This window comes from Mastigoproctus giganteus, chromosome 6, assembly GCF_048544385.1.
Source record: "Mastigoproctus giganteus isolate SK-2022 chromosome 6, ASM4854438v1, whole genome shotgun sequence".
In the NCBI taxonomy this organism is placed as follows: domain Eukaryota; kingdom Metazoa; phylum Arthropoda; class Arachnida; order Uropygi; family Thelyphonidae; genus Mastigoproctus; species Mastigoproctus giganteus.
In genome coordinates, this window is record NC_143580.1 from 216,806,615 (window position 1) to 216,829,048 (window position 22,434).

The 22,434-nt window shown below is 34.7% G+C and overlaps 1 protein-coding gene across 2 annotated transcripts in view; it reads left to right on the forward strand.

Annotated features, from left to right (window-relative positions):
• The window catches only part of LOC150084969 (acylphosphatase-2-like), a 65,260-nt gene that overhangs the window by 23,802 nt on the left and 19,024 nt on the right, over positions 1-22,434 (forward strand). The window contains exon 5 of one of the 2 annotated variants that reach the window (XM_090375677.1): positions 1,308-1,329. The gene's annotated coding sequence lies outside the window, so the exon portion shown is untranslated. Of the gene's footprint in view, positions 1-1,307; positions 1,461-22,434 lie in introns of those variants that run through there. The other variant, XM_090375676.1, reaches the window with a different exon arrangement.

Genomic DNA, 22,434 nt, shown 5'->3' on the forward strand with positions numbered 1-22,434 from the left:
CTCCAGTCTGTGGGAACCTCCCCCTGAGTCCAAGGATGCTCTCATAACTATGGCTAAGGGTTTGCTTAGTTGCTTTGTGGCCTCCTTTAATATAACTGGATAGATCCTATCCACCCCAAAGAAATCCTTGGTGCTTTTCTTATGTTTAACTTCAACAATTTCTCCTCCACTTTGCTCTCAGTTATTACAAAATCATTAAGTACCCTGCTACAATTTGATAACCTTCTGCCATTTTCAAACCTTAATAATTCCTCATGTGTGAATGTAGATGCAAAATACTCATTCAGTTCGTTTGCTATCTGAGCAGGATCATCAACAGTCGAACCATCAATGTCGAGTAGAGCAATCAGATTCATCCCCTTCCTTTTAGAGTTTATATAATTAAAGAAATCCTTGCTGTTTTTCTTAGCATCTTTTGCCGAGGAATTCTCGTAATCTGCCTTCACCTGCCTAACCTCCTTTGTGACCCGGTTACAGACTAGCCTATATCTGCCATGGGCTTCTGAGTCGCTTGATAATTTATATGCATCCCATGCATTTTTCTTCTCTGTTACAAGTCTCATTAGTTCATTTGATAACCATTTAGGCCTAAACCTTGAACAGTATGTCTTAATAGGTATGAAACTTTTAGTAGTGCATTATAGCCTTAGTCGCTAATCCGCCAATAAAACCCAAGCAACAACTTTTAGTAGCATCCACGATTAATTCCTTGAATGCTTCCCACTTAGAATTTACTGTTGGTAACATCGTCAGTTGATCCCACTGTACAGAATTTAAAAACTGTCTGAGACCACTGTACTCACCTTTACAGAAGCAAAAACCCTTTCCTTTACCCCTGATGGTAATTAAATCTGGTTCATGCTATAAGAAATTTTATTGGAAGGAGTTGCTGTAATGAAATGCCTTACAGAATTCTAATTTGCAGATCATCACATGCAACACATATGTATTACAGTTTATGATTTATTGCATATAGTCTGCATACTCTACATGCCATAAATATCACTAACGTGTACATATAGAACATTTATGTAGTCCTAATCAGTTCCCTTATTTGATGCTTCTGTGTTTAATTTAAATAACCCATATACTAGGCTTGAACTTGGAAAAAAAAGAAATAGGAATTGGCACTTTTTTACAGAACAAATGGTGATCTCTGTCACAATTTGTTTTTGTTTCATATAGAACTGAAAACAGTGTATACATTATAAATATTCTAAAGAAATATATATTAAAAATACTTAAGAAACTGTTTTCATATCATATATTTTATTGCATTTTTTTTTTCTTCTTTTTTTTTTTGACAGGTTACAACTTTAAGTGGAGCTGGTATGTTCTTGTTTCCTTCATTTTCTGTTCACTTTGAGAGAAGAGTTTAATTTGTTAATTTATGGTAAATTTATTGCAGCTGTATAGTAATGTATAGAAAGAAGTAAATTAAATTCTTTTATTCTGTTGTTTGTTTGTAGCTACTTTTAAGTTTATTTTATTATAAAGAAAGGGGATAAAATAGACATCACCTGTATTTTAATGTTAATCCATCAGTATATATTTTTTATTCAGACACTGTTTATAAAATAAAGTTCTACAAAAAATCACTTTTAAATTTTTTATTGCTTTGATAGACTGGTAACCTGGTAACCTTTGATAATCTCTCTGAGCAGTGCAGACATGCTGCCAGTACAGCTCATGGGGTTTTGTCAGTGATATACATAAACTTTGCTAGATGGAATAAGGAGGTGATTATTCATTTGTACAAGGCCATGGTTAGGCTGCATCTTGAGCACGGCATACTGGTCTGGAGGCTTCATATTCAGGAAGAAGGTAGATCTGCTGAAATGGGTGCACTGAAGGGCATCCAGATTGATGAAGGGAACAAAAGCATGCTCTTACCTAGGAAGGTTTCAGTTCTGCAAATTGCAGCATCTGGAGACTAGGCACTTGCAGGGAGATATGATTGAGGTGGTTATGTTGAATGTTATTTTAAATGGCATGCTTCCTCTTGCTGAGACTACACACATGAGGGGGCATAAATTCAAGTTTGAGGAAGGATGGTTGCAGGATAGAGGTATGTAAATTTGCCTTCAGCCAGTGGGTGGTTGATTGTTGGAACAGGCTTCCATCTGTTATTGTGGAAGTGGATGGTTTGAATAAATTTAGGAAGAGCTAGACAAATCCTTGGAGGGTAAGGTGAAATGTATAGTTTTTTTTTTTTTTTTTTTGGCTGATGCTATATAAGCTTGCTTTTTTGCATCATTTGCCATTACTACTACTAACCTGGCAGCATGTGCATAGTTGCTAGTGGCACTCCATTGGCAGCAATACATTTCCTGCATGGCAACATAGCTAATCATACTCAGATTTTTAGTACTTTTCAGAAATACTGAGGATTGGCTGAACACATTTCAGTTTCTGTCAGGTTCTGGGTGTTACTGCTTACCTTCTAAGCTATAGGTGAATAGTAGTATTACCTCTCTGTCTTCCATTGCCATATGATATTCCCATCACTTGACTGACTTGAAAGGGGTTTAGGCCTTTTCCTCATCTCATCCTTCTAACAGCCTGCTTCTAAGTCTATCATCCTCTATCTGTCCTTGAAAGATGATAGTACCATATGACTTCCACATTGTTTTCCAAACTTAGTCCCATTGTATATATTATATATTTGGAGGATAGTTTTCACATGGAAAAGTTAACCAACTCTGTATTTATGTTATTACATATAGTATAGTACCAACAATTGTTATTTAAGAGGCTTAGTTAACCAAACTTAGTCATGTTTCAAAATAAGTTTTTTTGACAGTATGGGAAAAACACTTTGGCAGAGAAGGAGTGGGGGGAGAGAGTAAAAGGAATGCTTTGAAAGCCTGCTTCATCCATATAGGGACTGCTGATTTTTTTTTTTTTTTTTTTTGTTATAGGGTATAATTATGGATATCAAAAAATGTTGGTTGAATCCTAGACCAATAAATTCCATATAAGAAATCACTAAAAAGATATCAGTATTGTCAGAAAATTCGGTTTTACTTATAGCAATCGGAAATCTCTCTGCTTAGTTTTGACTATCAAATATAATTTTTAAGTAGTTATTTATGTATGTGTAGACACAGATAATGTAGAAGACAAAAATCATTCTTCAGAAGCCCATTATGATAAATTCATGTTTATTTCAGAGCATTTGATAACATTTTCACATTTAGTGTGTTAATGCACTGGTATCCAGCAGTTGTTACAGATAATAAATTGCAGTACTTTTCAAATTAAGTTAACAAGCCAATGAAGTTTTATGTGAAAGTACATTATAATACAGTGCGGTAGACTGTCCACAAAATTATGGATATAGACAAGCAATTTCTGAAAAATGTAATTTAGCTTATGTGTATCCTATAGATGGCAAACCTTTTCTGCCCTGTGTGTCAAAAATAAGCTGAAGTAAAAATATACAAATTTTTTCATGCTTTAAGAAAAAAAAAATACCAAAATTAGTAAGTAGTCCTTATTGTTATTATTAAAAAAAAGGTAACAATACTTGAAAGTTTCTAATAAGAATTTTTTGCTGTATAATTTTGCACACATTTGCACTTATGGTTTTCATCACAAGATGTGGCTTTGTATTCAAATACCAAATTTTTTTTTTTATATATAATATAAACTATTTGTGAGTGGCCATGTACCTATATATTTTCCTGTCTGTGCTGTGCCACTCATGAGTGGTTTGCCATCCCTGGTATAGATCTTAATAGGCAGTCTGATTACCCCTGCTGAAACAATTCCCATCTTAAATGTCATGGTTTTTGTATAATTTTGATGCTGTACATAGACAAAATTTGCCTATGTAGAGCATCTAATACATGCTCAATAGGATTCAGTTCTGTAATTCTTAGGGCCACACCATTCAAAAAATATCCTTACCCCATCATTTGTCCTCTATGGGAAGGGGTGGGGAGAGAGAGAGAATTACCATGCATTAGAAGTAACTAGGGGCTTATTGCACTCCTAAAATATCTGACCGAGTTCAAGTATTCAATTCCCATACCTAACAGTATTAGTCAAATTACCTCACTTGAAGACGTAAAACTACACATGTACAATGGAAATTAGGCTTGCCAAGACCATTAGACTGCTCCCCTTTTGCTATGGAGAAGATGGTTTTGGGAGTACATAATAGCCCATTAAGAGGAGAACTGTTACTATTATGAAATATAGAGATAAAATCCTTAAATTCTATGTCAGACATATTAGGGAAGCAGTAGGCATCTATCATTTCCTTCTGATGAGCAGTAATGGTGGAAGACTTTTTGTAGAAGAATATTTCTCATGTGTAGTGGTCACCAAGGTCTGAATTCCACCAAGCATGTATGAGGTGCTCTCGGGAAACAAATTTTGAGTTTCACCTCACAGAAATTGTCACTCTTGCTTAAGTTACAAATTTCTTTTCTGGAAGTGCATCGTGCTTCAGTACTACTTGGGATGCTTGATATTCCCGTTTACTGCATGCAAGAGCCTTTGTGTTGCCTGCCTGGCTATTGAGTAATCATGTACTCTGATTAGCGTCTACAAGCTCCTCTGCTGATTTTCAGAAATAGCATGCTTCCCCTAAATTCACACACTTTTTGTACCCATGCCAAATTATATTGACTTGTATCAATTATTTTTACAAAATAGTTAGGCGCCTCCGTAGCCAGGTGGGAAGGAACAGCAGTGCATAGCACACGCTTCTTGATTAGACCGGGGTTCGAGCCCGTCACCACCAAATACGGAGGATGCGGAAAGATCAGGGAATGACCACCGCATATCCCGGAGCAATATGGCCTTAGTTGCTAATGCTCCTAAAAACCAAAATAACAACAACATACAAAAGAGTTGCATATTTATCATCTATAGCTTAACTTTTGCATGGTGGTGTATTACGACAACTGCTCGTGCATTTGAGCCTGGCTTATTAACCTTCTTGCAAGTTGAAATTAACATGGGAATACATAAGAATTAATAAGTTTCAATTTAATAATTTTATGAAAAAGTAGTTTAAGAGATTAAAAATACATATAAAAAATCTTTTTTATTGTTGTACTCTATAAAAGAAAACAGTTTTACTGTTGTAAAATTGTTTTATTAACAAAAAATAAAACAATTAACAAATAATAAAACAAAAAAAAATTTAATGTTGTAAAATTGTTTTGTTTTATTGTTTGATTTGTTGTCCTCTTTAAAATAAAACAATTTTACTTGTTAGATTAGCATATTAGATTAGTACAATCTGTGAACCAAATGAAAACTAAAATATAAAGGATTTAAATGTGGAGAACATTATATATATCTGTGCAAAAAGCTCTTTTCAGATTATGAAATTGTATCGATACTGCTGTTTCATCTAGAATGTGCTAACTGCTTTAAGAAAAATGGAACACAAACAGTGAAAATCATTTGTCATATTTTCGTCAATTAAGCACTTATTAGCTAAAGGAGTAAGTTATATGATAAAAGGCACCTTTAGCTGATTATTTGTTGATGATCAGTTGATTTATATAATTTACATAACATGAATTGCATCCATGTTCAGAACTTTGGATTTGAATAGAACTTGAGAAAAATATTTGCTATAATTTGTTATTTTAACATATGGACAGTCAAGAAGTAATACGGATAATTCTCACTTCGGTAATAATTGTTTTGATTGCTCTTTGCAGAAAAGCAGTTTTGATTTTCACATTTTTGCAGACTAAGTTAATATTCACTGAATGAATAACTTTGCTATAGTTACAAAATGTAAGTATAAACTATTAAATGTAAACTATTAGGGAAATTAAAAAATGCAAAAGAAATACATATGTATGTGATTTAAATTATAACATACTCAAGTTTACTAAAAAGAACTGACTGCACAGACCACTTTAAAGAACTCTTCTCAGGTCAGGAACCATTTCATTATTTCCTTATAAGCTTACACTAGATAGCAATATTAAAAAAAAAAATTCAAGCCTTAAATGTATAAATTAATATGTGTTTATCACAGATGTGGGCCATCAAAATCTCACTGTTAATAGTTTGATAATTAGAATATTATGCTACATCCTAGTAGATAATCTGTAATTAATTATTAGGTATTACATTTGGTTCTTTGCTAAATGTAATACCTAATTAACTATTAGGTATTAGGTGGCAAACCAATTACATAAATGGCAACACCATATGTTATGTAGAAAGACAGATTTATTCTGTATCCACTTTACCCTGCATACAAACATTTTAATTTTGTTAACAATGGAACAATTGATTTTGATGCTATTCTCTTACACTCCACTGGAACAACTTTATTTTCAGGGTGGAACTGCATTAAGGAGATGTTTCAAGGTGATATTCTCTTCATGTTGCATCCAAACAAGAAGTTTCATCACCAATAATAGGATGGAGAATTAAATCGATGCACCTACATCAAAGACATTCTACACTGACCCACTCTTGCCTGAAACAGCTGGTTAGGTTCCTATAACAAACCCAGAAAGAACCAGAGGAATGTAATAGCTCACATGCATATGTGAGGTTAAGCAGACTGCCAATTAATCACATGCCTAAGAAATGAAAAAGAGGGGGGAAAAGTGAAAATGAAAATTACCTGGGGATTATTTTAGTTGGACATGAAGTTCTCTGACATAGACATTCTACTAGGACTGCTCATTGCATTATATCAATGATAGAGAGGAATTTTGCCAGTAGTGACAGAGAGATGATTATTTACCACATCTGGATATACAAGTCTGGAAACCACATTTTAGGAAAGATATTGATCTATTGGAAGGGATGCAGAGAAAGAGTAAAAAGATTAGTTGTGAGCACAAAAGGTATTCCTAACAAGAAAGAGTGGGGTTCTGTAAACTGTAGTATCCGGACACTAAGAATCTGAGAAACCTAATTTTAAGTGTTAAGGTCTTTAAAAGAGTTGAGTAAACTAAAAGATTATGGTATCTTTATTCTTTCTGAGATGAAGCAGGAAACATTTAAAATGAAAAGGGGTATGGTTGTAGAATAGACATAGAAATTTACATTTATCTTAGAAAGCATTTGTTGGAAAATTGTTGATTAAATTTAAAGACTAATTGAATAATAATAATTGCAACTAAGGAATACAACAGGGGTCGGCAACCTGTGGCTCTTTGAGCATATAACTGCAGCTCTTTAACTTTTAGTCCACATGAAGCAAAATTTGAAATGGAGTTATAGAGGACTCAAAAAAAAATCAAGGACATGTGAAGTGCAAGACTAAAATGCCTTAGAACTGAAATTGGGGATTTGGAGAGGCAAAAGGCTGCCCTTGCAATTCTACATAAATGTATGCCGATAGATGAGTTGAAAAAGCAAGACCAAATTGTGTTCGTTGCATAATGTAGCTTACCAGACGCATATATGAAAATATTTGCATTTGGACTTCTCAGTTTTTGGTTTGAAGAATTTCTGCAGGCAAATATTTTTGAACCTGAACTATATTAAAAATCAAGAAACTGTCTAAACAATGCGAGTCTCTCAGCATGCCTAAGATCAAAATTACAGCATACTTCCGTGATGTTGGAAGACTCACTCAAGAAGTTCAGCAGCAAAAGTCACTAATTAGAAATATTATTAATAAATTTTTTTTTTTTTTTTGTCCTCGCCTTTTCCCATTATTATTAGGGGTCAGCGTTTTTATTGTTTCGGCATGCAGTTTTTACGGCTGGATGCCCTTCCTGACGCCAACCCTCACCCTTTATTTGGGCTGGGGATATGCTGTGGTCATTCCCTGACCTTCCGCATCCTCCATATTTGGTGGTCACGGGCTCAAACCCCAGTTTAATCACAAAGCATGTGCTATGCACTACTGCTCCTGCCCACCTGGCTACGGAGGCACCAAATATTATTAATAAATAAAATTTCAAAATATATTTTTTTTTAATAAAACACCTTCCCACTCTATTCTATTCTTTAAAACACTCCCCCCCCCAGCTTAAGTTGAAGTGTGGCTCTTCGGATTCTCTCTGTTTTTTGTTAATTAGGTCAAAAACGGCTCTTTACTTAAAAAGGTTGCTGACCCCTGCTCTACAACGATGTCAGATAAGCTGATGAAATTCATAGCAGAAAAGAAAAGTGCATGGGATGCATATAAATTATTGGGCGACATAGAAGCCTATGGTTGATAAAACTACTTTGTAATAAAGTCGCAAAGGAGGTCAGGCAAGCAAAGGCAAATTACAAGAAATCTCTTCTAAGGATGCAAAGACTTCTTCACTTATGTAAACACTAGAAGAAAGGGGATGAATAAAAATTGGTCCACTCAATATTTGGACTGTTGGACTGTTGGTTGGACTGTTGATGATCCTGCTCATGTTGCTTACAAACTGAATGAGTATTTTGCATCTACATTCACACATGGCGAATTCATTAGGGAAGAGGATGCTAAAGGTTTATCAAGCTCTAACAGGGAGCTAAATGATTTTGTAATAACTGAGAGCAAAGTGAAAGTGAAATTGTTGAAGTTAAATATAAGAAAGGCACCTGGGGCAGATAGGATCTATCCAGTTATATTAATGGAGGCAGTGAAGGAAGTAAGAAACCGCTAGCTATAATTAAGTGAGCATCTTTGAATTCAGGGGTGGTCCCTGCAGACTGGAGATATGCAAATGTATCACCAATTCACAAAGGGTGACATGAGTAATTACAGACCTGTTAATTTAACTTCTATTCCATTGAAAATAATGGAGCCATTAGTAAAAGAAATAAATCGGTATCATCTAGACAAGGCTGCAGTTACACTTCAAACACAGCATGGGTTTGTTAAGGGGAATCTTGTTTGACCAATTTGATTGATAACTGTGATGTGGTCACAAAGGAACTGGGTGCAAAAAAAATTATTTTGATATCATATACTCTTGGATTTCAGGAAAGCTTTTGATACTGTTGCACATAAAAGACTGCTCTACAAATTAGAGTAGTGTGGCATTACGGGCAAATTTCTGCTGTGGATAAAGGGATGGTTGAGCAGGAGAAGACAGAGAGTGGTGATCAATGGACATTGCTCTTCACGGACTAATGTTATTAGTGGAGTGCCCCAGGGTTTTTTTTACCCCCATGGTTTGGTGTTGGGCCCATTGTTGTTGTTTATATTTATCAGTGATATTGATGAAGGCATATCAGGCTTAATATCAAAGTTTGTAGATGATACAAAGGTTGGCAGGGTGGTTAATGACAGTAATCAGGGTGAGTCACTGCAACAGTATCTAGGAAAATTGGGTCAGTGTTGAGAAATGGCAGTTGAAGTTTAACAATGACAAATGCAAGGTACTGCATATAGGTAGCAGTAACCCCAGAGTAATGTACCAACTGTGTGGTGCTACACTCAATGTAGTGGACAGTGAAAAAGACCTGGGGGAAATTGTGCAGTCAAATATGAAGTTTTCAGAGCAGCTCATGGGATCTTGTCAATGATGTACAGGAATTTTGCTAGCAGGGATGAGGAGGTGATTATCCCATTGTATAAGGCAATTATCAGGCCACATCTTGAATACTTCATACAAGTCTGGTGAACTCATTTTAGGAAGGATGTAGCACTACTAAAATGAGTACAGAGAAGGACAATGAATTGGTGAGCAGAACAAAGGGATGCTCTTACCCAGAAAGGATTCAGTTGTGCAAATTGAAGTGTCTGGAGACTAGGCATCTGCAAGGTGATCTGATTGAGATGTTTAAGTCTTTGAATGGATTGAGAAATCCCAGTGCTGATGGGATTCTTCCTTTTGATCAGACCACACACATGAGGATCACAAATTCAAATTGAGGAAGAACTGTTACAGAATTGACATACTTCCGTACATCTATTCTGTAACATTTCCTTTAGTCAGTGGATGGTTGCTTGTTGCTTCCATCTGTCGTAGAAGTTGATAGGGTAAATGAATTTAGGGAAGTGCTAGATAAACTATTGGAGTGAATGAATAAGTGAAATGGGAAGTGTTGTGTTGTTTTTTTTTTTTTTTTTAGCTGATGCTGTATAAGCTTACTTTCTTGCATCATTTACCACTCCTATTCTTCTTCTTTGTCCTCGCCTTCTTCCCACGTTCATATGGGGTCGGCATTCCCTTCCTCCATTCCTTTCTAACCAGGGCTTCCTCTCTCCTCCATCCTCTCTCTTTCAAATCCTCTGCCACCTTGTCCTTCCATCTCAGCTTAGGTCTTCCCCTCCTCCTCTTCCCTATCACCTCTAGCTTTTCACACCTCTTCCCTACATGCTCCTCACTTCTTCATTCCACATGACCAAGCCACCTCAACCTAGCTTCCTGTATTTTTTTACTCAGAGGCCCACCTTAACCGTACCTCTAATGTAGTCATTTCTTAACCTGTCCTTCCTCGTCACACCACACATCCATCTTAGCATCCTCATCTCCGCCACTTCCATCTTCTTCTCCTGGGCCCTTGTAATCGCCCATGTCTCAGCACCATACATCAATGCGGGCCTAACCACAGTTTTATACTCTTCCTTTCATTCTACAATTAATTTTCTTATCACACAGCACCTCACTCATCTTTCTCCAGTTCAGCCATCCACATTGCGCTCTGTGCTGTATTTCTGCACTCAATCCTCCATCCCTCTCAACGATCGATCCCAGATACTTAAATTTCAAAACAGATGGTAGCTTTTCCTCCTGCAGTTTTATAGAACTCTCAACTTCTCCATTCAATACCATATATTCTGTCTTTGTTCTACTTATCCTCATGCCTCTATCTTCCAACGCTTTCCTCCATTCCTCCAATTTCTTCTCTGCCTTTCCTTGGGATGATTCGCACAGTACAATATCATCCACGAACAGCATACTCCATGGTGCTCTACTCTTCACTTTTCTCACCAACACATCCATCCAGATCAAACAGATATGGGCTGAGATCTGATCCCTGGTGCAGTCCAACTTATATAGAGAACCCCTCAGTCATACCTACACTTCTCTTAACCTGAGTCACCGCTCCCTCGTACATATCCTTCACAAGTCTTACATACTTTTTCGATGTACCCTTCTCCCTCATACATCTCCATACCTCTTGTCTGGGGACTCTATCATATGCTTTTTCCAGGTCTATAAACACCATGTGCAACTCTACTTGCATCTCCCTGTATCTTTCCATCACTGGCCTTAAAGCAAAGACCGCATCTGTTGCTCCTCTTCCCGGCATGAAACCAAACTGTTCCTCTCCTATTTCCGTCTCCTGCCTTAACCTTCCTTCCACAATTCTTTCTCAGATCTTCATCGAATGAGACATTAACTTTATTCCCCTGTAGTTCCCACATTCTTGCACATCACCCTTTCCTTTAAAGATTTGCACAAGTATACTTTCCCTCCACTCATCAGGTATCCTCTCCTGCTGCCACAGTTTTTCCACCAAGTCCCATAGGATATTGATCCCTTCTTCTTCCAGACTACTCCATACCTCTACTGGTATCTGATCAGCACCTACTGCTTTCCCTCTCTTCATTTTTCTGAGTGCACTTTCCACTTCTTTCCTGCTTATGCCTTCCACTACTCTCACATTCATCACTCCATCCTCGCATAGTGCTCTTGGGTTTTCCTCATTTAATAGCTTCTTAAAATAGTCTTTCCACCTTTCCTTAACCTTCTAATATTAATTTACACTGCTAATATTAATGCTGATAAATTATTAGAAGGTACACCATGTGAATTGTGAAGTTATTCCATATGAAGTAATGGGCAAATATGTTTTTTTTTTTTTTTTGGCTGGTGCTACATGTGCTTGCTTCCTAATGCAGTAAAATCCCATTACACAAAACTTCTCGAAAGTGCGTGAATCATTTTGTTTTTTTTTTATAACTAATATTGGTAAAAATTATTCCAAATAAACCAATATTTCTGTAAAAATATTTGTTCAAAGTCATTTTGATGAAGGAGAAAGTATAAACAAACGTGGGAGCTGGCTATGGTCCTGTATTAGAGTGCTTGTTTGCATCTAGTTTGTACCTGGATACAGAATAATCGTTGGCTTTTGAGCATAGGGATAGTTATTTGTCTAAATGGGAACTTCAATGTTTCTCAAGCACTGTACTGATCTCCCCTTGATGATTCTGTTACAAAAAATAGCTTTTTTATTCTGTATTAATTAATTCCTTCCAAAAACAAAAAAAAAAAAAAAAAAAGTTTTATCCTTTCACAAAAATGTTTCAGTTCATAACAGAATTATACTTATTCTGTGCTGTCCTAACTAATTTTATTCTAGCCATTATACAGAACAAATAATGTGCACATTTTGGCCATGCGTACTGGTATTTAATTAAGAGCACTGAGAAGGGGCTGGTGCAAATGATTCAAATTGTCTGCTGCTTTGTTCTGCACAATAGATAGAACAAAATGCAATAAAAGAATGTGGAATAAGTATAACTTCATTGACTAGTATTAGCCTTCTAGTTTGACATAACCCTCACTTAATCAAATCAGGAGGAAATTCACGTTCATCTGTATCACATAGGAATGTAAAATTTAAAAGTTGTGAATGGGAAACCAAGTAGTATACTGAAATTTTGGCCATTTAAATGATAAAATAATTACTATTTATTTTATCATTTATCTAATAGAAAATTTTAATATATATTCTCTCTGTTTCATTATGCTTTGTCAGCTTAGTCATTTATTGAGATTTGCTTACTTTCACTCAAAATATTTCATAAAAATAAAATGAAATTCATATGAAATACAATGAAGTGAATTTCACCTTGAGTGAAAGATATATATGAAGATATATATTAATAGTTATTAATCTAGTTTAACTTGACTGTTAACTGTAATAACTAATTCATATTTGTAAATTAATAAGAAAAATATATTAGAAACAGAACAGCAAAATTCTTTAAATGAGATCAATTATGCATGCATTTTTTTATCCCAGTCTCTAAAAGAAAGACTATTGTTGCAATACCATAACCAAATGAAAGTAAGAAAAAGACTCCTTGAAGATTCTTTAACTTCAAAGGATTCACACCTTCTTCTGGCCCCTCTTGCAATAAAGTTGTCTTTTCTATATCATAAATTTGATCTTCATAAAGTTTGTGAAACAGTCCTGATTCAACCAGTCGCATAACTCTGTAAAATAAAATTTAAAAAAAAAAATCTATCCTTGATTTTGGCAGCAGTTGAAATATAATCAATTTATTAGAGCAAGAAAAGTCCATACACTTGTTAAAATGAAGATCTTATTATAATCCATCTGTTACATGTAAATAAATATCCTTCTACAGTAGGAGAATTTAAAATGCACTTGTGATTGAGCTACTTACTTGTGTACACATCACATCAGACTAACTTCAGCTTTCCCAACGTAATAAAGAGTTACACCATCTGAATAATGTGCTTTCTCATGTGGTAATTTTCAAATATGAAACAACTATTTTCAGAGAAAATCAAGCCCTATAATCCTTCTAAATTATACCATTAAACTAACATTACCTTCCAATCACACCACAGCCACACAAATTGTGATTTTGGCTTGGTTTGGATAATCATCATTTCCTGCAACAAGTGTAGTCTTTCCCTCAAAGAAAAAAATGTCTTCTCCAACGTTTTTAAACAAAGTGAAAATGTTGAAACATTTCACATAATGACTAGAAAGTTAGTATAGTGGTGTCTCTAGTCATTTCTAGTGTCTGTCTTAATTATTACAGCTGTGAAACTGAACAGTAGATCATGTCTGCTTTGAAATATATTGAGTTTCATTGAGTGAAACGTTGCTCAGCTTTCTATGTTGATTAAGTTTTTGAAACGAAGGCATGAATTCTAGTGATTTTTTTGAAGAGAGGTTATTGATTGTCATAAAAGAAGAGGAACTTGTGTTCTGTTCTGTTGTGTAGCCACTTATCATTATATATAGTAAACCATCAGAGAGGAACTGGCTACCTATTTGCAAAAGGAGCACATTAGACCTTGTGATATATGACCTTGCTTTGGCTATTATATGGACCCTAATTAAACACCCATTAAGTGTAAAGGGCAGGAGTGGAGAACCTTTTTAAGGGTGCTTGCCCAAATTGGCTAAATCTTTGCGTGCCCCTCGGAATTTTGCCCAGTATATCATTATTTTTCACATATACATTTTACTTGGCAAAAGCGTAACAAAAAAAAAAAAAATGAAATAAAAGACTATTTCAAAGATGCTTTAATAAAGGTATTAAAATTTTCTTTCAATATTTTCTAAATCAGCTCTGAGGTTGATAAATATTTGCCTCCAAATTGAGCCACTCTGAAAATCAATCAATTGCACTTCAAAATCATCTAGGTCGCAGTACTAAAACATTTTCAGATTCAGTTCAGCTAGTTTTACACCGTCTGCAAACTTAATGAATTTTGAAGTTTCTTCCACTTCTCTGAACTTGACAAACCTTGAATAAAATTGTTCAATAGCTGACTCAGTGATGTTCAGACATAGCATTTAAAGGCTCTGATAGTCTGTTTTCTTATCAGTTTCAAGATCAGTGCTGTATCTTTGTAGGTTTAGGAATAGTTAAACAATATGGATTCTTGGAGTGACGTTGTTTTGAAGTTTAAAATTTTTTTGGGACATTCCGAATTCCACGTGCCCAAAAAATGTGTATGCATGCTATGGGTTCACCACCCCTGATATAGCGCATCTGCCTAAGTTTCTCCAAACTTTTCCATGGAATCTTCCGAAGGGATTATAGAATGCCTATCAGCAAAATGTGTATGGCCCAACAGTCCTGTCCAAGAATCAAGTCTGTTTTTGTGGAAGTCATTTCAAACACTGCCATCTGTAATGCGTATCTTCAGTGATTAAGTGGTGGTGTTAAAACCTGACTGAATAGGAATATTTCTGAATTTTACAACAGAGATATAATGGTTATTATGACATGGTGGAGTAAGTGCCTGAATGTGATGGATGACTGTTGATAATTAGCACACTAATCTGTTTTCATTTTTATATTATTTCATTGTTTTGTAATTCAATGTCTTTACACAAAATGATCTGTTATCTTACTCTTCAAACAGTCCTTGTGTGAAAAATAAAAACTGTAATGAGAACCCAGTGATGTGCACAGGCACATACATGCCTGAACACAAACAGTTTGCCTACCACTCCTATAGAGAATTAAAAGTTATGGCAGAAAATGAAACTAGAATTTTTTGCATGCCATTTGTGATAGACTCCATTTTGTTTCAAACAGCAAGAATGCAAATAAATTTAAGATGCAATATGGAATAAAATATTTCAGTGATATATCAAAACAAGCATTGAGAGACTTAAAAGTAGGCCAGTCAAGAAAATGAAGCTTCTCGAACCAGAGTTGAAATTCTTCAACTTATTTTTTTTTTTTTTTTTTTGACCATTTGATCTCTCTTACATAAATTAATTGGAAGTACTAGAAATTAAAAAGGGAAATAGAATGGATGATACAAAAATGTGCAATCATAAAATAATCATATGTGTAGTTGCTATAATAGGTAGGATTGGAAATTATTAATTGTTTAAAACAAAGATCTACTGCTTTGAAATATGAGTAGAGATAAAGAATTGATGTAATCTTCTTTATGAGGTGTGGCAATAAAGTTCCTGATCTAGTGCTGTTGTGGTCATGTTCAGTGAGTTTAAAAATAAGCAGAAGTGGGTGTTACAGTTCCAACTTCCTCCAACAGATGGTGGTATAGATATTGTCCAATAGGCTGGCATGTTTTAACAACTAGTTTTGTTAGTAGCTTTAACATTCCATGTCACAATTTTGCAATGGAGCAATGAAAGAATATCAAATTTTGGTTTAAACTGGAAAAATCTGTAACAAAAACAAATGAAATGTTAAAAATTGTTTATGGCAGTGAAATTTTAAGGCATACCAGTGTGTTTGAATGGTATAAGCCAGTGGTTCCCAAACTACTGAGATCTACGGACTCTTTCAAAAATCAAAAAAAGTTCACGGACCCCTTCAGATATAAAAAAAAAAAAGCTTGCAGACCCTTATATATAATATATGCATATATATATATATATATATATATATATATATATGGTCGACCCCCATTTCGTGGACCCCCTGGAACTGGTCTGCGGACCCCAGTTTGGGAAACGCTGGTATAAGCGGTTTAAAGACAGACAAGAAGATGTTTGCAATAACCCAAGAAGTGGGCATCTGTCAACCTTTCAAAGTGACAAAGTTACAAAAGCTCAAGAGATCATTGTTTGACCCTTAGAATGATGGCTGAGGAGTTGGATAAGAATAAGGAGACAATTTGTCAAATTCTGGATGAAGGTTTAGGGAAAAGGAAGGTCTTTGCAAAATTTGTGTCACACACCCTCACGAATGAGCAGAAGCAAAGACAAGTGCCATCATGTGTAGACTTCATCCCTCCAGAGTTGCCAAGACAGTGCTAATTTCCTTAGTGGTATTATCACTGGAGATGAGTGTAGGGTGTTTCACTATGGTCCAGAGATGAAGCATCAGAGCATGCACGGACTTCAAAATGATTACCAAAGCCCAAAATATTTTGTTTACAGAAGTCTAGGAGCAAGATGATGCTGATCATGTTATTCGACAAACAGGGTGAAATTCACAATTACATCATTCTAAAAGTTTGTGAAAAGAATCAGCGAAGGTGCCCAAAAAGATGATGTTCAGTTTGGCAGTTACATTTTTCTTTGTCCTCAATATCCTGAAATCTCTTTCCTTTGAAGGCAGATTGTCAATGCTGCATATTACTTAGGGGTGCTTCAAAGCTATTGAAGTGCATTTCCTGGGTGACGCCACAATTTCAAGAGAGAGGCAGCTGGTTCTTGTTGCACTACAGTGCCTCCATCCATTCCGTACTTATTGTGAAGATGTTTCTGATGAAGCACGACATTCTACAGATCAACCATCCATTCTGCATGGTTGCTCCGTACAATGTACAATCTCCTGATCTAGCACCAGTGGTCTTCTTCCTCTTTCCCAAGGGGGAATCTGCCTTCAAAGGAAAGAGATTTCAGGATATTGAGGACAAAGAAAAATGTAACTGCCAAGCTGAACATCATCGTTTTGGTCACTTTTGCTGATTCTTTTCACAAAGTTTTAGAATGATGTAATAAGTGCATTCAATCAGGTGGTGATTACTTTGAATAAAAATAAAACCTTTTTTGAGTTCCTTCACTTTGGAATAAAGTACTATTCCGAGAACTTTATTGCCACACCTCATGTTAAAGCTATATGAATGGAGTAAAAAAGTTAGAAAAAGGAGTTGTTTTGTTAAGTTCTTTTATGACATCAATAATATAAATCTTATACATAAAGTGTTATATGATGGTTCCTAGATTAAAGAATTCATTCTTTTCCTGTTTCCATAATCTTTCATTGACTTCTGAATATCGAAGTCAATTATGTGTACAATATTTTTATTAAAAAAAATCTATTTATTTATTTTATTATTTTATTTTATTATTATTTTTTTTGAAATATGAATTCCAGTACATAAGTGAAGTACAATTTCTCCTATTTCATTAGCCAAATTATGCTATATATTATTTAAATTCACTATATTATTCAGTAATGCTTGTTAAAGTGATTGTTGGAATTGAAAACTTTTTAAGGTGTTTGTGTCTGCATGCATTTGTGCATGTGTATTAGCTAAGCTAGTGGACTGTCTAGGTGTATTGTCTGTCTCTCTCTCTTGAATCTTTCATTGGTAACAAAAGAGAAGCACACGGCAAGATTTATAACTGGTTACTACATTGAGGTATAAACAACTGGAAGGAAAACAACCAATTAATGAAATCTGTTATGGAACATACCTTTCCTTGTTTTATAATGAGATGAAAGTTTGAGCTGATATCTTATGATTAATGCCACGATTTAATTTTAAGTAACTAACCAATGTTAAATTTCATAATTGGGAAAAAATATTACACTTTATCAAAAGAATTCTTATGGGGAAAACCTTTATACATGGCTACGCCCAGTCTGTTAGTGAAGAAGTAATCTTTTGCTCGTAGGAATTGGCGACGTCCATAGGGTGCCATGGCCATCTCAGATGATAATTCAACATCAATGAAAGCAAAGTTGGTTTCAAGGGCTAGCTTTCCAGCTTCAGGAAAGTTCCTAATTTGAATTTTTTTATTATTAAGCACAGCTTGACCAAATGTCTTCAAGACTCCACTTTTAGCATGCTGTAAGAGGCAAAGTAACTTTAGCATTATCTTTAATTATCTCATAGCTATACATCAATACAAAAATTATTATAATGGAAATTCAGTTTTGAACTTAATGTTTTGCTCAATTATACTTTAACAAAATTAATTAAGACATTACTTGCCTGTCTATGTTGTTTATTTTTTAGGAATAAAGGATATTGTTTATGTTTGGTTTTACTGAGGGGAGTGAGTAACAAACATGAGGCATGCATGCAGTGTCTAAGAGACTCAAGGATTTTTTGGGAATGAAAAAATCTTAGAAGGAATGCTCAAAATTGGGTAAATTTATTTATTTTACCATAAAGAACCATTCTTTCTAATAATGGGTCCACTCCTTTAACCCTTTATTAGATACATAGGTTGATTAGAAAATTGATGTGACCATTAAGGGTTAATGGTCACATCAATTTGTGGTTTTCAACCGGGGTGCCGCAATAACATTCCAGGGGTGCCACGTAATTTGGGTTTAAGTTACTTAAACCTACTATTATTTTTTAATTTGTATGTTTATTTCATTATAAAAAGGTGTATGGTATCTTTTTAATTTTGTGGTGATCTATAATTGATGTTTACTTAGTACCTCTATATAAAGAATAAAATTATATACTGTATATATATAATTTGTGTTATGAAATCTAGTTTTTATAATTATATTATTGTAATAAATATCATATAACATATATATTTTTTAATATTATATATATATATATATACACACGGATATATACAGAGAAAGAATTGGATCTAACAGGCAGAAAATTGAGTAGGGGTGCCGCAAAATAAAATAAATTACTTAGGGGTGCCGTTATTAAAAAAAGGTTGAAAACCACTGGGTTAAATAAAGGTGGGGCCACCGCAAGATTTTTTAGAATTTTTCCTCAGGCTTATTAGAATACCTGTTGCATTAGAAATATACAAAAACCGTCTTCTTCAAAAACTCCCAAATTCATAGATATCCGAGTAGACCTAACCTTTATGCAATGTAAAACATTCTGCAGTACTAGTTTGTTGCTAATTCTTACCAGGGTGAGGATAGATCAGCCATTTTGGATTATTATTCTTTTGAATAGCTTTTTACAGTATTTCAGAAATCTGCAAAAAATATCTATGTATGTCTCTAAGGTATTGTAAGGGGTTAGTATTGTAAGGGGCTTTGTTGTGTTAGCCTTCCAGAATTTGAATCTCTCCATTGGAGTGAAATGCCCACATGATTTTATTATATTCAGATGATTTTTTAATCATAAAATGTAATTCTTATTATTTAGTCGTTAAATTGAAAATCGCTTTATATTATGATTTAAAAACTTATCACTTCAAATTTTTTGTGCTGTATCTCTTTTTTATTCTTTCTCTTATCTTCTTTTCCCCTGCTTAATGGTGAATGTGCAACAGAAATTTTATCAAATATATGTAGATAATCTGTATCTTCCAAAAATGGCTTTTTCTGTTCAATTTTAAATTTAAAAGGACTTCACTGACAGTGAAGTACAATGTTCATATATGCTTTCTAAAAGTATTAGGGAACACTGCCTTTGTGAATATAACTCAATGCTGCTCTTCCACATTGTGTGAAAAATGTGAGGAACTTTTCCTGAACATTCTACATGCTGATTCCTCTGAGAGCTCAAAACCACAGCCTGAACCTAATTTGTGGGGAAAAAAATACACAATAGGTATAGTGGACCTAACTATACAGTGGCCATCTCTTTTTCCCTTATTCATTTGTCCATCAGCAAACATTCACTTAGTGGTATCTCAAGTCATTATTATTAGCCATATGGTGGTGCAAGGAAGCCTGAGACTTATGCTGCACCAGCCAAAAAAAAAAAAAAAAATTCCCACATTACCCTGAGAGAGAGAGAGAGAGAGAGAGAGAGAGAGAGAGAGAGAGAGAGAGAGAAATAGAAGGGAATCACCAAGAAAGAGAAGAAGCTAAGGACCCTGGGTTTGCCAAGCCCATACTCACCAGATGTGAGCACCTGTGGTAGATATGTTCAAATACTTTTGAATGTAGGATAGTAGTGGTATCTCTTACTAATTACAAAAAATATATATATAGTCAGGAACAGTTATGGCATCTGTTAGACTAAGCAGTTTCTCATAATAAACTGAAACAAAAACAGAAAATTCTTTAAAAAGGTTGCAAAACTGTGTGTTTTTGCAGCCAGCAGAATTTAAACTGTGTAGATGGTGCAGTGGCCTTAATGCTTACCTTAAAACGAACTTTGCCTTTATAACAAACTTCTTTGTTAATTGCATTACTTTCAAACAAACAGATAGCCTTGCCAGAAAAGTTCATTGTCTATTTGTTTAAAAGATGAGACACTGCTATGGCATCCTGTTTCTGGACTTACTGTTTCTCATCATAAAGCAAGTGATCTCTAGTATATATTGTCATGATAGCTTACATTAAACAACTTATTTATAATTGTTTTGTCTGAGAATGGCAACAAGAAGAAGGGCAACAAGATTAGTGAATGGAACAAAGGGTTGCTCTTACGAAGAAAAGCTTAAGTTTTGCAAATTACAGTGTCTGGAGACTAGGCACCTGTGAAGTGATCTAATTGAGATGTATAAAGCCTTGAATGGTTTGAGCATGCTCAATGCTGATGGGATTCTTCCTCTTGCTCAGAATAATTGCCTGAGAGGGTATAAATTCAGATTGAGGAAAGACAGTTGTAGGATAGATGTGCGGAAGTTTGCCTTTAGCCTGCGGGTGGTTGATTGCTGGAAAAAACTTCCATCTGTTGCTGTAGAAGTTGATAGCTTAGATAGATTCAAGGCAGAACTAGACAAACAGTTGGAGTGAGTGGATGGATGAAATGGGAAAGGTTTTTTTGGGTTTTTAACTAAAAACAAAAAAAAAAATTATAAAGCATCAGCCAAGCTTCTTGGCTGATGCTTTATACGCTTGCTTTCATGCTCATGCATTGTGCCTTTACTAATGTTAATGCTAATTATCACTAAAAACTTACATATTAGTCTCTAGTGATAGTGCGTTCTGAAACAGATTATCATAACAGTCTTATATTTTAAACAAATGACCATTTAACCTTTTGGAAAGGATATCTGTTTGAAAATACCAAGGCAACTCATTGTAAAGGTAACATTTGTTCTATGAGAATTAAGAACCATCACACCATCTATGAAGAGTAAATTTTGCCAGCCATAAAAACATATAAAGAACAAAATAGTCCTGCAAACTTCTTACAGGCACCTCCATAGCGAGGTGGGAAGGAGCAGCAGTGCGTAGCACAAGCTTCTTGATTAGACCGGGGTTCGAGCCCATCACCACCAAATACGGAGGATGCGGAAAGGTCAGGTAATGACCACCGCATATCCCGGAGCAATATGTCCTTAGTTGCTAATGCTCTTAAAAACCAAACAACAGCAAACTTCTTAGTGTCTTTGAGGCTACATAGCATTAGCAATATTAACTTAGAAAATGTTTTGTGATCATTTAGAGATAATTGATAGGAAAAGGTATATGAATATGATCATACCTCACATTCATAGATATTACACAAGTACCAAAGTCAGAGTCCTAGCTAGAATTTTTGGGAATTTTTATTAACATGAAATGCCAAAGCCTTACTTATAAAAGTATTATTTATAATGATATTTTAAATAATATTCAACAAATCTAAACTATAAAGAACTGGTAAGAAAGTTGGTACATCAAGATAAACAGTTTAATGATCTATAACATTTTATAACTAATTTATAAATTTGGTTCTTATTTAAAAATTTGGTCTTCCTTGCTGTATATGTGCAAAATCATTAATTAGTTTTTAAGGTCCATTTTGGCATCTCTCTTTTTTGTATTCAGTAGATAGTAATAGCAAGGCAAGGGCGTTCAATCTGATTTGCCCTTTTGAATTTATTTTGTAGTCTTTTAATATTCTAAGCAGTGGCAGATTTCCGCACAGGCGCACGAGGCACGCGCCTGGGGCTTCTTAAATCTAGGGGACCTCAAATCTCAGGTCTCAAAAAAAAAATTAAATTGTTTCATCTTTATTACCGTTACTGAATAAAACTATAATTTAATATGAGAAGTTAGTAAACTCTTATACGAATATCCCCACATTATATGAAATATCTATGCAAACTAAGTGAATCTGAAGTAGAATACATATTATCATTAATGCTAGATTTTATGTATTAATGTTAGATTTTGGAGGGATGGTAGTTGTGTCATTTTTTCATTTAAACATTAGTTAAAATATGTATGAAAGAATTGTGCAACCAAAA